General features: G+C 35.4%; 1 long non-coding RNA gene across 1 annotated transcript; it reads left to right on the forward strand.

The window, feature by feature from the left end:
* Positions 1-513: 513 nt before the first annotated feature.
* On the forward strand, positions 514-13,357 carry LOC137475531 (uncharacterized). The gene is made up of 3 exons (XR_010999939.1): positions 514-2,618; positions 13,013-13,098; positions 13,218-13,357. It is a non-coding gene; the product is annotated as an uncharacterized lncRNA (long non-coding RNA).
* The last annotated feature ends 1,127 nt before the right edge of the window (positions 13,358-14,484 follow it).

A 14,484-nucleotide genomic window follows, 5' to 3' on the forward strand; every position in this document is an offset into this window, starting at 1 on the left:
TTCATCAAGGGAGCAAAGAAAATTTAATAGTCTTCACCATTTGTCATCTTTCTGATTACAGTTTTGATTAGAACTTTCAGCTCTTTTTTTCTTCTTTCCTAGTCATGCCTATTACTGTGATAGCGCTTCTTTCCTCTAGTTTAAGAAGTACGAGATAGGACAAATGAAATACATGTGTAATTTAATTTTTAAAATATATATGTATCCAACTAGGTGTTTTAATGCCCCAAAAAAGCCTAGTTAATAATATAAGATCTTAAAATTGCAAAATAGTCCTTAGTGGAATGTCTCTACACTCATAGCATAAAAATTTTCAGAGTTTCAGGTAAGTAATATCTTGTTTAACTAATCAAATACCTTAAAATACCCTACACACAGATTTCTGTAGAAGAAGAAAAAAAAATGTCTATATTTGAAGAGTAATTGTAATTTTTTAGAAACATTTTTAAGTGTGTTCTACTGTTTTGGTATTCAGTGTTATGATTCATTTACTCAATACAAACAAATAGAGTTGTTTTACTTCGCACTAGTGATACTTCTGTCATAAAACATTGCAAAGAAACAAATTTAAATGTTCTAAATACATGAAACAATTTTCACAAAACTAAGCACTATTTCAATAAAAATTTTGTGCATTTCAATCTCTGTTACAAATGTTGAAACTTTTATATTCCCAATACAAATCTTGCTGTGTCATCTGCTGTATGAAGCAGTCCCTGATTCACTGTGAAGAGTGAAGGGAGTTGCAGCTTTCTTATTTACAAGTATTACTGAAAAAAAAACCCTTCAGCAGCAAGTACTGGTTTAATGAACATGCAAAGGACACATTAAACAGTCACTGGGTAAAATCCCGAAACATTCCTGAACTTAAGGATAAAATCATGAAGCCCATCTTTAGCCAGAGGACATCCCAAGCACTGGGCTGAAGAGCCATTATTTCTCTCCATTCCTATATCCCCAGACCAGGGAACCTTTGGATCTTCCTTAGATCTGAATGTCTCAGAAGAAACAGGAGGTTTGAGCTGTGCCCCACCCCTTGTGTAGCCTGATAACTCTGCATTTTCAGGATGGTTTTTAACATTGTGTCATTATAGGAACTGCTCTACAAAACCAAAATGCTTGTGACATATATAATTTGCCTTATTGCAATTCCAATGAATATTAGGCTCTGTGTTTTCCAAATCTTTGCATTTCCAAGTGCATAAGTGAGAACTTCCACTAGCTAATCAGAGCTCTTTTTCTTCCTCACTGGCTGTTTACAATCTCTTATATGACCCAAACAATCAGGTGATACCGCAAATGAAAGATGCTACTTTAGAGCTTTCCCTTGTGTATTGTGGTGTATTTGTCGTGTCGTCCCAAGGGCAGGAGTCATTTGTTTGTATCACATTTGGCTTAATAGTTGTAGCAAGGGGGAAAATGAGGAGAAAGGCTAGAAATAATGGAAGCATTTAACATTGGTGTTTACAGTAAAATTGGTACATCTTCAGTGCAGAAGATTCACGATGTGACTTTGTCACTAGGATATTAAAGGCTTCATTGTAAAAATAAAGCTTTTCAGTCACGAAAAAGCATCATCTTCAGCACACAGAGCTTGCAGAGAGCCAGAAGTGGTAAAATCTGCAGAGGGGCTGATAGCATCATTGAGAAGTCAAAGTTTTACACCTCCTAACTGTTCTTTATTAGAAAATGATTTATTCATTATAAAATAGGGTTTCAAAATGATGATGGGATTAATCAATATGTTAGAAGAGAAAGTATTGAAGTAACTTCACGGTTGGCACAGCCAGTTGTCAGATCAGCTCTCCCTTTCATAGGCACTTGTTATAACAGGCAGGGGGCTAACCCTCTCAGACATGGAGCTAATCAGTCCTTGAAAGTCACTTCATCCAGTGGAGTGGAATAATGTACTCTAGCATCGTTTGTCCACCTCTACCATTTGGAGCAATGCTATTTAGATTGTCCATTTTTGCCTCATCAGCTTCCATTTCAAAGATTTTTTTTTTTTCCAAAGTCATCTTTTATCAGGACATCAGGTTAAATGTATTGTCTCCTACTACACCCTTTGTAGTGGTCATTGTAAAGACCAGTCAGGGAATATATAGCAAGATAAAGAAAAAGCAGCTGCATAGTTGGAATGGCTATTCTTTAAGCTTAAGTTCTCACAGAAAAGAAAAAAAATCTGGACAAGAAATAAGATCACGATTAATGACCAAGAACAATATTTCCAGCAAAAAAGTGAACTTAATCAACTTGCTGAACTGCAGGGTCCATTTACAATTGCCAGGCAGATGTGGGTCGCTTTCATCCTTCAGGCAGTGCTCGTGCCTGCCCACCCAGTGCTTTGTCTCATTTTGCAATATTTGTTTCTGCCCTCCTCACCACAGCTGGCTGCCTGCTCTGCCTGCAAGAATTGGTTCGTTTCCCGCACTGGGCTGGACCTAATTGAAGATGAATAGACTCCCTGGCCCCAGACAGGATCACTGAACTTGAAGAAGACAAAAGCTGATGAACAAGGACAACAGAATCAACTTTTCTTCACTACCAGCTATTCCTCACTGTCACTCAGTATTATCAGTAAATTAAATGTTCACAAAGGAAGCTTTTTTATAAAAGAGGTATGTCTTTCTCCTAGTACACAGATATTACTCCTTGGGAAATTTCCAGGAAATTAATAAAAGTAGGACTAGATGAAACAATATTGATAATTTGATTATATTATACACAGAATTCACCTGCTCATGGAAATCCTCTTAGTGTGTTAATTCCACTATTTGATTACATTTATTTTGTTTATGTGGCAAATGTGTTTTCCTCTTGTTATAATACTGTCACTTTAGAAGATCTTTTCTCCTGTCTGGAGGATGCTGGTATCAGCAAGGAAACAGACATCTTTTGGCATTTGTTCATCCAAACTGATTCCTAAAACGAGCACTTAGATGTTTCCTTTTGTAATGCAGTAACAGCATGCAAGAGGCTACTTCGAAACATTTCTTACTCAATGGCCACAATAGGGCTTCTGGTGACTCTAGCTGTGTCCCTGTGTCTTCCAGTGATTCCCACTACCTATAAAAGTTCACAAAAATCAATTTTATTTTGCATAAATGATTGCCACTTAAATATCAATAGGACAAAGCATGGTGCATGGATTTAAGAGTTAGCACTACCTTTCCTGAACTGGGAAGAGTCTTGCTGTCATGCAAAGGGGAATATTGATGTCAGCAGGATGTTTTCAAGGGATTTCTGTGTTTGGGCCATAGTGTAAAAACCATCTTGCTCCATTAGCTTTTTCTTTTTTCAATGTCACTGTGTTCATAATCACAGTGCATAATATACTTATTCCTGACTAAACAGTTGAAACAGAAAGGAAGCTAATTTGAAAACAATGGCAATTCATTATGCACATTCTTCTCTTTTGATTAAAGGGTTGGTTCTTTAAAATAAAAAAAAATTTGGTCTTGTATTGCAAACCAGTGAGCTTTACTTTAAGTAGACAAATAAAACTAAAGAATCAAAAATCCCCTCTCACCTTTTCCTGTAAAAGCAGAAAATTTCCACAGACTTTTTATAACTGAACTTACTTTTTTTTTTTTTTACTTTTATGGTATTTAAATTCACTTACTACATCACAGTGTATGTAACACATCTGGCTAGATCTTCCTACAGAGCTTGGTTCTCTGATGTCCTCCCAGCCAGTTAAGCATAAGCAAAAGTCATTACAGTAAAATGAAAATAAAATGGGGAGGAGGAAGAGGAAGAAAGATAACCATCCCAAGTCACATTTGCTGCTTCCCTCTAGGAATGGTTCCTGATACCACTCATTTGAATAGAAAAATGAATTGTGTTTTTTCCTGACCTTTTTCAATCTAGTTACAAATGGTGTTACTTGAAAGGCTAACTCAAGTCTTTTGCACTGTGAGAGTAATAAAGTATAATGGTACTTATGTGTTGTAAATTAGGCCCTTGCCGATAAACATTCTTTTTAACCAGATACTTACTTTCTTGAATTTCATAATAAAGCAGAAGTAACCTATGTGAAACAGGAAATAATCTCTGTGGAACAGAAAAATTAGGTTAAGGAAAAGATACTTTGCTGTTTAGCAGAAATTATTGGGTAGTAAATCAGCTTCATTCAACATATCTTTATAAATCAGAACTGTGAACATTGCGTAAATTAATTTAAATAGAGTCTTCACATCACAAATCACAATGATGATAAAGAAGATAGGTGCAGATAATGAGATGCATTGCTTTCAAATATGGCACGTGATCACAGGCTTATTTATATACAGTTAATGTTCTTTGTTTATCCCTTTGTTATGATTCTGCCAGATTTTCGTTTTCTATCTGGACTGCTATGGTTCTTCATCATTATATGTATTTCTTTCACAGGAGAAATCCTGCTAAAATCATTAGTGCTTCTGCATTTGAGTCTGTAAGTGACTGTTCACTGAATCATCTACTTTACATCTACATGGAAGAACAAATTGATGCTTAATTGTTTTATGGGAATAATTGATGCTTCAAAGGAGAGTGGGGGACCTTTCTGCAACTCTCCTGTAAAAATTGTTTAAAAGCATTTTAAATTCAATATCTTGATAATTTCTGCCTTAATACATCAGGTGAGATCTTAATTGATAAGTCAGTGGAAGTTGGAAGCTGAAATAAATCCTGATAATAGCTGAAAGTTAAATTGAATGGATTGCATATTACCTGTATTATTAATTGAAATTAATTAAATTGTTTGAATTAACAAAGCATAGTTAGAAAAGGAAAGTGCAGTTATCTTTCCAAAATGGATATGGCATCCTGAGACTTTGCTCTTGAAGCAGGGACACAGACCAGAGCCCACCAACTGCCTGTGCCTCAGTGCTCTTCTGCAGTGCTTTCAGTGTCCTGAGTGAACAGACACTATTCCCTTGCTATCTTTGCTTACAACTATCAAATCTCTCCAGTGTCCTCTCCTATGACTCCACACCCTAAATGCACTGTATTTCAAATCCTAGTACAATTATGGGTAGCTACATGCTCCCTGCTAAGATAGGTGCTTCATGCTGAAGCTGGGGGATATCTGGCTGTTACCATTTTTCTGCAGTCTAACATTACAGTGCAATTGGAGCAATGTTTCTGAAAGACCCGTTCAGTACATTAGCTCTCAAATATGTAAAAATACACTTTCATCATGGAAATTATTCACTTATAGCAGCACTTCAGCAAAACATTGTCCACACTGACCTTGCAATTATATCACATCTAGTGTGTACTGATTTACATACTGTATGCTTTTCCACCTGTAATTGAGGCTATTAAGGAGAATGCAGAGGCTGAGCTCCACCCTCGGTATCTACCAGATTACACAGAAGGTGCAAACTCAACAAAACGTGCGGGGGATGCTGCTGCTGAAGCTGCACTATGAGGGTTCATTGCCCAGCAAAGTAACACTCCTGCCTGGCAGGTGCCTCTCAGCATCTTTTGTTCAGTAAAGGTTATGCCATTCCCAGTGTAAATCACACATACTGCTTAGTAAAAGTCATTCTAAGATAAACTAATCTGGAAAAAAGGGAGACACTGTGAGGACACAGTCTCATTTTTAGAATTAGACGGGAATTAAAATTTTAGATTAGATTAGAATTTTTTCAGTAATTTTAATGCTGCTGTTTGAATTGCTCCTTTGAGAAGAACTTCTTTGTATTTTTGGTATTTCATGACTGAGAGGGGAACTTCTAAAAATGCTGAGTTTTTAAACACCAAATCCTCTTTAGATTTAAATAATCTAATTTGCCCACAGACTTTTCAGGATTTGGGAATTAATGTGTCAGGTTCATCTGGCTCCTGAAAATACCAGCAAATTAAATCACTACTTTCATTCATATAAAAAGATCTTTAAATATTTTATTTTACAACACTTTTTGTTTTGCACACTGTTTGGTTATTAATGTACTGTGAGCTGAGAATACTAATGGCCTAATTTGCTTCTGAAAACGTGAAAAATGTCTAAATCAGAAATGTCCTGAGGGGAAGGCCCAGGGGAAATAATAATATAAATGTAAAGCCATCTTGAGATCTTAATCTGGAATAGTATTTTACATTGTTCTTGCCATATAAAGTAATTATGGGATCAACTATTAGAAGATGTCGAATTAGGGCCTTGGATGGCACCAAGAATCACTGTTGTGAAGGACAGGACAGGACATTTGCATGTGAAAGGATTGTGAATAGTATCTGTAAAGAACTGTGAAATTACTTCCATATTTATTATTATAATTTTGTATCATCACAGTCTCATTTCAGCATGACCTGCAAGAATAGATTAAATTAATGTCATTTTCTCTTCTTGTTAACATCTTTATCACAAGAGCAAGCTGTCACAATTTTAGTGTCTAGAATAGTCTGTGAATTACAGAGGGCAGGAGCAGGACCATTTCCCCATTCTGCGCCTTGGTTTGCTCACCTCTCCCAGTTCGTTCTTCCTTCCCCACCACGCAGAGTGACAATCAACATAAAAGCTCTTTGTATTCTACCCTCCAGTAATAAACAGAAGACAGCCTTCACTATTTTAAACCTCAAGGTAAGTTCAAAATATAGAAGAACAGAACTGAATGAAAAAAGAGTGGAGAAAGAGGAAGCTTGAATGGAGGCAAGGTTTAGAAAGGATTGTACAAGAAAATGAAAGCAAGTGTGTACATACATATTTAATGTACATACAATACACATGGCTAGAACACACACTGTCAAAATAATTGGTTTTACACTGATGATAAGAGAAAACTCTGTCTCTAGAACATCACCAGCAGTTTTCATTAAGAAGAATTTCGAACCTTAAAAAGACCAAATCTCATAAGAAAAAAAAAAATGAGCTTTGGGAATGTTTTCTTTTTATGTAAGCATACTGTGAGAAATGAGAGGTTATGGTTGGTAAGTTTTGTCTTATTTTGGCCTTCCATTTTCCTCATTTCCTTTTTCTTCATCAACTTCAAGTAAATGGACAGGAAAGGAATTTCAGATCAAGGGATGGACATCAAGGAATTTCAGAACTGAAATTCTGAGACATTTTCAGAATATTTTCCAAAAAATGAAAAAAACTTTCATTTGGATACCTGTTGAACGAAGGGTTCAGGGCTTTGAAGCTAGTCAGTGAACAACTGTGTGGAAATGAACATGGACTCAGGAGAAGCAGTATGAGCCACATCTGGTTATTTAAATCTACTTAACATTCAAGGCTTGTGGAAGACCCCATGTCTGCTCCCTTTAGTTTTATTCTGCTTGATAATGAGCAGTAAGGTGAAACCAATGACTTAAACAAGTAGACAAATTGTTTTAACTGCTAGTGAATGGACTGGGGGTGGAAGTGTGCCTTCTTCACCTAGACATGGTTTTCAGTGCTGACAATGCAGATGATCTTCCTTTCTGACCATTCGTTTAACCATTCCTTAACCTCTCTCTGCCAGGCTGTCTGGACTAAAAAAATACCACAACTTAATACCAAGAGAGGAGCTGAACAACAAAGCTGACAGACCTGGGAGTACAGTGATGAAGTTTTGGGCAACCTGCTCTTCCCACTTAGCAGCAAATAAAGTGGCCTGGAGCATTATTTACATGCATAATTCATAAGGGTGCTTCTTAGAGGAAAGTAAAACCAAACCTTCGTGGAGTTCCAAAATAATCTCTAATTTCTCTTTGTTATGCTGAATATGTTGACAGCTGTTTTCTATCAGAGGTTTTTGGTCTACGAATATCCAAGGGTTATAACTGCAGACCATTTTCCAGAAGGATTAGAAGAATAAGGCATAATTCGATGTAGGTCATGTTGTTGTCAAATGATGGCTTTTTAACATGGTATATTTATATACTAATTCCATTGTATGTAAAGGGTGATTACTTATTTAATGAAGAGTCTTCACTGGAACAGAGTTTTGTCACAAGATAATGGTCTCATGCTGTTAACTAAATGGGAAATCATTTACTGTAAAATATATACACTCTAATTTATGAGATTACCTTGTACAAGCAAAGATCCAGCAACAGGATGAGGGCAAATATAAGAAAATACATTATGAGAGAAAGAATATTTGCTTGTCCATAACAAAAAAAAAAAGGTAGCACACAAAAAAACCCCTACTTTGTTGTATCTTTATCCCCATATAAAGATATACGCGTATATATATAGATATATATATAGATATATATCTATATACACACACACATACATGTCAAAAGCTAGTTAAATCAATGCATGTTCTATGTATTTGTGGAAAAAAATCACTCAATGGTGACTGCTACAGAACTGCAGAATTCAACCCTTCTGCCACTTGACACTAGTAAATAACAAAATGTTATTTTTCATGAGTTTCTATGCCTCTTGGCAAAGGTACCTTCCACCCCTACGTACACATGTTCTGCATTCAGCACATGTTCAAGGAGTGCTCCCAACTACTCTTTAAGTTCCTATGTTTCTATTATAAATATAAATTAATTTGCATATAGGAGTTTCCTAATATTCCTGAATGTGGTGTTAATATACAGCTATAAACTCAAAGTGTTAATCAGGACTAGTGAGAAAAATAATCTCCCTAAGGGGAAAGTGTCAGTTACATAATCAGAATACATTAAAATCTGGTAAATGGCATGTTTTTAATAAAAAAGAGCAAAATGAAGGGCTGAATTTATAGCCAGCAGACAAAGGTCCCTTAAAAATAGACCTATTAATGCTTCCCGCAAGGTCAGATCAAGGATGATGAAATGAAAATTGACCAAACACAAGAGCAATTCCCAGCTAAATAAAAAGCCAGATATTATTTTCTTCACTGACAACAGAAAATGAACATAGAGACAAGAAAGGTTGATCACTGATGCCAAAAATGTGTTTTCCATTCTCTGAGCTTTCTAAAGTCTCTTCTTTTATCCATTTTCTATTTTTCATCATATTGCCATTCTCCCTTTTTTGTCAATGACCTTTCTTCTGTCCAACTCAGCTTCTGTCTAATGACCTGAAGAGGCCTTCTTCACAGCCTGGAAAGCTTTATATTTAAGATCCCCCTCCTTCATTAGAGTGAAAAGTGAACAGCCTCTATGTGCTGGGTGTTAATGAATGTGAAGAAAGATTTTTTTTTTGTATGTGTTTTACACATTATGTTCTTGACTCCTTGAGGTGCTACAATAAATTGCTGCGCTTCATTTACAAGGAGTGATAACAGAAGCAAAATGAGGATCTGGCAGCAAATTACTTCTCAGTTCACCCTGGGTCAGGCTGCTGGGGCTAATGAGAAGAGGTGCTCTAATTTTAAACTCCTCCTCAACCAAGCTATTCTTGCATTAATGTTCACTGCTATAAATTGTAAAGTCAAATGAAGGAGCACTGTTGAAAATTAACCAGTATTTTTATCTTTTGAGTACCCAATAGAACATATTTTGGCTTCTAAGCCTGGTGGTTATCAAAGGCAGCACAGATACACCAGCCACTCCCGCCTCACCACGGCAGGATGCTCCCCGCACACACACACCACTGTTTCTGCCTTTTCTTTACATGAGAGGCAGAAATGGTATGGCTTTACAACCAGATTATAATTTAACTCAAAGAAGAAGGTGTTTAAAGCCAGCCTTTTTGCATCACTTTAACAGGACGCTGCACACAGACATTAAAATCGTGCAGAATTACTCCATCCATTTAATGCTGCCACATGTTTAATGAATTGTAATTGTGTATATGGAAAGACCCTATAAATCACTGACCCATTTATGTCTATGAACTCCTTGTTGCTATAACCCAGAGCAGGATTTGAGTAGTTAATGAGAAACTAATGCAGCACCTGCTTCTCTCATGAAATATCTTCCTAAGCCTGTATTTTGTCAATTCGATAAAATACAATACAAATAGGAAAAAAGAAATTAATATAATAAACCCCCAAACAAATAAACCCCAAACCAAAACCATAGTGCAGGGTTCATAGTCAGGGTGTTACACATCTTTGAAGAACATGATTCCTGATTTTCATCACTGGATTTTTATTGACAACTTGGTACTGACTACAATGCCATTAATATATTTGAAATATATATCAATGGTATGGCATTCATTTTTTGTGAGATGTGTCTGTCCTGGTACATTCTTCCATGAAATTACTACATAACATACAAATTAACCACACTACCCTACTCTAATCATTGTAATCAGTTATGTTTTCATGTGTACATTACTAATATATAAGGTTGTTGTAGTTCTTGTGTGTGGTTTAATTGCTTGTTTTTGCATATCTTGTGTGATTGATGATGTTCTAGAAATCTTTTCCCCGAAAGGAGACTTTCTAAATTACTTTGTTTAGATGCTAATGATTGTATTTCATTAGTGGCCCTCTCATCCAGAATCATCTTTAAATGAATGAATATGCCATAATTAAAAATCTGAATTATGAATTACTTTGAAAGGAGACAACATTGTCCCGATTTCCCACTGCGACTCAGTGTTATTTCAATTATGTAAATATGTTTAATCATTCCCCTTTTGTTTTTCTAATTATTTAATATTAATGTTGCTTTACCCCTTTATTGCTACAAGAAGGGATATGGCATCTTAAATGAGAGTACTTAGACAAGTGATACACAGATGACTAGATTCAAGCAGACATTTACCAGAATGCATAACCCATTTCAAAAACAAACATGCTATTAACATTCATACTAATATAGCAACACTAGCAGTAATTGCCCTTCATGCATGTTTTGTCTTTATAAACCTAATGTATTCACAATGTACAATCTCCAATCAATTTTCCTATCAAACTTAAAATCCATTTGTACAACTTCAAATTCTCTTGAAGTGCAGATTTTAAGTAATGAGATTTCTCTGCCCACAGGCTGCACTTTTTCAGTAGTTTAAAAAACGGATATAAATTATAAAGCATCCAGACATAAGGTCTTCTTTTCTTACTGAAAAATGCCATTGTATTTTAGAGGATAAGCAAGCAAATTATTTCCTGTGAGTCTCAGCAACCTGAAAAAGTTAATGTTCCTGAAAATTATGCATAACACTGCACTTCTACTGAAATTCACAAAAGGAAAGGACTGTGAGGGTAATATCTGTAAAATTATCAAAATCATAAATCCCCATTAGGTATTACACATGCTACCTAACAGAAAATGGAAATTAATTATAAATATTTACACATCATGATAATGCTATATGAGTTTCTAAATAAAATATAGTCTAAAATGTAATAATTTGGCATTTGCTTTGAAACATCCTGAAGTAGAATTCGTAGACATAACAGTACCGCTCTCCTCAGTAAGACTAGCAACACAAGTTCAGAGCATTGTTTAAAATACCTCTTTGTAAATAATCTGATGTATATAACCAGTATAGGAGACAGAGAGAACCATGGGTTTTATTTGTATATTCTTTAAACAACAGTACAGTGCTGTGAAAAAGTGAGAACATATTAGTGGAAGCTAATGCATCTGTTTCAGTTTTCATCAATAATAACTTTTTTAATATTAAAAAAATCTTTATTTTTAATCATAGGTCTTACATTTTGCCAGTGACCAGGGGTCAAAAAGGGTAATGAAATATGCATGAGTATTATCAGTGAAATAATTCTGCCACTTCCAGTTTGAATTTATTATTCTCTGCTTTGCAGTTTTTGCAGAGAGAATACTTCCAATTAGCACTGCTGCTCTTTTAGCCTCTGAATTACCCTTGGATTATTCAATACAAAGGAAAAAAATTGCTAACAACACATTCTTGTTTGGATTTTTTAAAAATAAAATTTTCCATAGGTAAGGATAAGGTAGTCATTTTCCATGGACTTCTCTGTACTGATACAGCCAAAGTGGTGAGCTTTATTCATCACATCACTCTTGCTGTTGGATGAAAGTCTGCCTGCAAGCAGATTTGTGCATTTTGTCAAAAACACACACACGTACAACCAGTTCAATAAGTACTATTACAACATGCATTTTTATGTAGATGTATTATTTGGCAGTAATTCTTCCAAAGTCATCATTAGTGGTCCTGACATTTTCAACCAAAACAATGGCACAAGGTAGCAGCTGCAATTGCTGTTCTATTACTATTTTGTGTGTGTGTGTTTGTGCAAAACACTTAATTTCTCCAACTAATTAAAAAAAAAAAAAAGAAGCAAACCCTTAGTATTTCTGCAGAAGAGTTCCAGTGAACTACCTTTTCTTTGCAGATCACATCTCTTGAGAGACAATACTTTGTAAAAACAGTCAGAGGAAAAGAGAGAAACAGATATAAAATGTCAATGGGCTGGTGTGTTAAAAATGAAGAAAGCAAACAGGATGCTCAGCCTAGCAGGCTCCATTTTATATGTTACATTTTTCACAAGCTAGTTTCATTACAAAAATTAGGAATGGTAATTGCTACATATAAATGTAAAGTGTCTCTCTTGGCCCAGCACAGGGGATAAAAACCCCCAACCAAATCCCAAACTATAATGCCACTCTGTTCTCAGGATTCTTAAGTATGCAAATAGTTTTTCCACTTAAGATCTCCCAGACACAGATCTGGTCCAAGCAAATTACCCAAACAGTTTGCATTCATCAGAGAGGAAAAGAGATGATAAGGCAGATAAAACCAATGATTGTAGACATTTTGAACAAAAGCCTGCCATTTTACAGAGGAGATTATCTTGAACTCTAATTCTCTAGTTATATTAGTAGCAGAATCTTATTTTCATATTATAAGATAATGTGAGGTGAAATGGTAGATAAAACCTGCCTTCACTGAAGTGAATAACAAGATTTTAATTGACACAAACAGGGTACTTTTGTTCCAGGGGCTTTAAGCTGTGTGCAATTTTTTCTTTTTTTTTTTTTTTTTGTACAAATATTAGCCTGAGTTCTTTAACATCCATCATTATTTGTGCAGCCTATGTTTCACCTGCTCCCATGGAATTACTAATCTCCAAAAAAAAAAAATCATCTAGCAAATCAGCTGTAAATCAAGTTCCTCATATTAATTCAGTGAATCAAATATTCTTCTACTTTTACACTTTAGTTAAGATGGCCATAATGCATGGAATTATGATGCAGAATGCTACTCTGAAATGTTATGTAGGATTTATCTTCTAACAAAATACAAAGGTACATAAAATCTTACTTTTTGTATAAATGCTTATAATCCTTGTCCCATAGATGTCCCTAAAACTCTATGACTTTATTACAAACTTTTTTTGTCAAATCTCTCATTGTTCAATATTTAGGACCAGTTCTTCTGTACCTCTTGAACACCAATGCTCTGCACAACAGGATGTTGAGCATGCACCTCTTCTCAGCTGGATACAAGGAGTAAGAATGATGGTGCCATTAAGCTCTAGTTCATGTGTTACAAAACACCATCCACCATGCATTAATAGTGGCCAGTTTTAGTAGCTCCATGAGTGCCACCCCAAAATGAGAATGATGACACAGTTGCCAGTTATCTGGGTGAGTCTAAAAAAATTTCCAACACGTTTTGTGTGAGAACAAATACTCATATTAGGAATAGCAGTACAAATACTTGATTAAATTATTAATAAAACCTGTTTTTACAAAAGTAAGGAAGATTAAACAGTGAGACTATAAAATAACACAATTAACACAACACACAGAAGCTGAAAAAGCAGGTAAATCTATTGCAAATAGCGTTCCGGTTAAGCTTCAGCCTTCTGGGTTTATGCAGATATCACTAACCCATTTAAGAAAACCCAATAAATTCCTTGTCCTCCCTGCAGGGGACATAAGGAATAACTGCTCATTATCCTCTTCATAACCATTTGTGACATACTGAAAGAACTGTGTCCTGTTCCCTTTTGTATTTCCCATAAATTGATATAGACACATCATGCTTTCCATACTGTTTAGCAAATTCTTTATCAATCCTGTGGCTTCTCTCTCCAGAGACCTGCTTTGTTCTGGAAGTGCCATGTCCAAAGTGGAACGCAGCACTAAAGAGGAATACCCACCTCTCACATCCATAACCTCAAGCTCCCATTAACACCTCTCAGAATGAAGTCTGCTTCTTTTTCTGCAAGAATTCCTCCAAATCTTTTCTAGTTCTGCTGCTTTTTACAATCTTTCCTTAATGATCACCACTGGGATCACTTCTGATGCAGTGGATAAGGCTAGTCTGACTCTTACTTGTAAATGGATTTTTCTCAGATCAAAGTCTTAGATTAACCTTTAGGAAAAAATGAGATATTTGTAATCTCTAGTTCATTTCAGAACAAACTAATTATTCCAGACCATAAAGAGTGACTGGCAGTGTCATTAGTAAAGATTGTCACCACTAGCAAAGCCCACTTTATGACAAAAAGCATAAAAACTGAACATTATCACAAAGTTCTTTTTAACTGGTTCTGAAATAAAAATATTAACAGGCATATAAGAGGTTTTAGTAGAATCAGTTTTTAATTGCTTACAGCTTTTTCAACAGCAGATGAGAATATTAAACTCATCAAAACAACAAAATCTATAATTTGAATAACAAAA

Source organism: Anomalospiza imberbis, chromosome 6 (assembly GCF_031753505.1).
Source record: "Anomalospiza imberbis isolate Cuckoo-Finch-1a 21T00152 chromosome 6, ASM3175350v1, whole genome shotgun sequence".
Lineage (NCBI taxonomy): Eukaryota > Metazoa > Chordata > Aves > Passeriformes > Viduidae > Anomalospiza > Anomalospiza imberbis.